The following is a 2,500-nucleotide window of genomic DNA, read 5'->3' as shown; positions in this document are numbered from 1 at the left end:
AAAGATCGTGTTGACGTTTAAGTGCCTCCGAACCTTGTCTTTTTCACAGACCATCTTCTGGTGTCCTGCGGATTTTGCAGTCTACTTTTAGCAGCTACGTTCTCCTGCATTACCTTTGCTTCTCTGAGGAGTTCGCCCAAATCTCCATCCCAAAACATTGCTATTCTCCCCCTCACTGATGATGTGCTTCCAATTTTACATCGAAATGAGTTCTTTGGCAAAAAAGTTGAGGTGTTGTAATCCAAATTTCAAGGGTAAAAGGGGCCATTGGACCACGAATTCATGATGCACATATCATGAGTCGAAATACGTCCTTGCTAGCTTCATATTTCGTTTGATAAAAATATCACAACCCTTTCTAAATAGTCTTTCGCAGCCCAAGTCAGTAACTCTTCCATTGACAAACCCGCTAACGGTGGTGTCGGGTTCCTTCCCTCGTGTTGCTGCTCCTGCATTGAAGGAAAAGTATTAATCAATTCTTGTCCGATGAAAGATCCTCAATTGACATTATACTCTCTCTCTCTCTCTCTCTCTCTCTCTCTCTCTCTCTCTCTCTCTCTCTCTCTCTCTCTCTCTCTCTCTCTCTCTCTCTCTCTCTTATACCAACCGAAAGTGATATATTTATAATTTCCTGACATGACTTCGTGGAGATGTGTGTGAATGGGCCAGAATCAATGCAGGTAAACGAAGAAAAAGAGGGAAGAGGGAAATGAAGACACTGATCTTCTACTCTTGGTCGAGATGTTTTTCTGAGGAGTCCGAGTTAGATAAACGCCGTCATGCATTATTCAAAATATAAATCTTGTGAGGAATAATTTCGGGATGAAAGGGGTTCAGACAGTTTAACTGTGATGGGGAGGAAAGGAGGAAATGGGAAAGAAGGACAGAGGGAGTCGAGGCATGGTAATTTCTTTGTTTTATTTTTTTTTTTTATCCAGCTGTGAGAGATTATGCATTTGCTCATAGCCTTTATCATGGAAATTTAGTTCACCATGTATCTTTTGAGATACTTATACAGGGTAGCTAATCTTCCTGTTCCTCAGTGAAATATCAGGCACGTTGTGTTGGGAAGCTCTGGTAACCCCTTTTTCCTCCCATCTGGATGACGTGAGAGGTCAAAGATTGACGACGGTGGTCAAAATAAAGATGTGATCATGCAAGCCAAGGCATCGAGCTAGGAGAATCACTCCCAGGAGGCGCATAGCTGTGGTCGTAGCTGTCACCTTTACCCCATTCATTTGGTCTGTTGGAGCAGGTAACAGTCACTGATGGGTATTGGGAAGAGAAGTGCCGAATTCGAACCCATAACTAAGCGAAAGCGAGACCAGCACACATGAATATTTTCGAACACATTTGAAAATGTTCTCAGACTTTTTTTCAACAGATAAATTCTCCCAATCCCAGAGCTCCTCCGACGGAAAGGGAGGATAGTGAGAGAAAGAGCTAGTCGGAGGGAGGACGATAAAGAGAGAAAGTTAGCATCTACGCGTGTTCTTGTGTACATGTGTGCTCCTTTGCTGCAAGTGTATGTGTGTGTTTCCTCGACACGATTAAACTGGGGCAGTGTCACTGAAAGGCGCGCGCCAATGCAGATGTTCCATAGTGCATTTTGAGGAAAGAATATGGGAACTCATACATATATGCATATTCAAATGAACATTACTGAAGTCATTTTGAGGACGCAAGCCCTCAAGCATCATTACTTTGATGCAAACAACCTTGCAGCACTGGTGCTAACTAAGGCTGGTAATAGAGAAAACCTCTCGTGCTATAGGCCAGTTTGTCTCACTAATGTTGCTGGAAAGTTTTGAACTGGACAATCAAGGAGATAAAACTACTAAAAATATTTAATATAAGAATATCAAAAAAATAATGACAAATAATAGAATTTAGCTTTGTCACATACTGTAGATGGCTAAGTCGAACCCTGATGAAAACACTCGTGGCTTATCTTAAGCCATGGGCAGTGGTCTGGAACCTATCTAAGAAATACAGGAGCAAAGTTAATTACTATCCGCTTGATCACAGAAATGCTTGGCTTTTTCTAGACTACTACAAAAAGAGGAGAAAAGTGAGGATTATACGCACTTTAGAGACAGTCGTGACAGATAACAATCACTGCTGGGAGTCAAAGAGAAGTGCCGGACTCGAGCCTGCGACTAGTAAGATGCGAGATCCAAACTTCCGATTGCGCCACCAGTGCAGAGTGTAGACAAATGGAAGGGGTTGTATAAAGAACGATAGTGACGCCCAACGAACGGAACGGTATGAAACTAGGCTTAGAAAATTTACTATAAAAAAAAGAGGGCGTAAAAAGGTTCAGCATCACATGCAGGATAATAATTAAGAGACGAAAAAAAAACTCCCGCCTGAGGTGGTTGATTTTCAGAGTATTAACAGACTCAAAACAAACTGACAGACATAAGGGCTTCTCAAGTGTAGGAGACTGAAATATAGGGGGTGACAAGAGTAATCACTTTAGCCATACGATGTACAAACA

General features: G+C 42.0%; 1 protein-coding gene across 1 annotated transcript in view; it reads left to right on the top strand.

The window, feature by feature from the left end:
* The window catches only part of Cda4 (chitin deacetylase Cda4), a 37,870-nt gene that overhangs the window by 18,344 nt on the left and 17,026 nt on the right, over window positions 1-2,500 (top strand). The gene's annotated exons all lie outside the window — the stretch shown is intronic.

Source organism: Oratosquilla oratoria, chromosome 9 (genome assembly GCF_046742065.1).
Source record: "Oratosquilla oratoria isolate Oo_2021 chromosome 9, ASM4674206v1, whole genome shotgun sequence".
Taxonomy (NCBI): Eukaryota; Metazoa; Arthropoda; class Malacostraca; order Stomatopoda; family Squillidae; genus Oratosquilla; species Oratosquilla oratoria.
The sequence above is the reverse complement of the archived record's forward strand: the minus strand, read 5'-3'. Positions and strand labels throughout refer to the sequence as shown.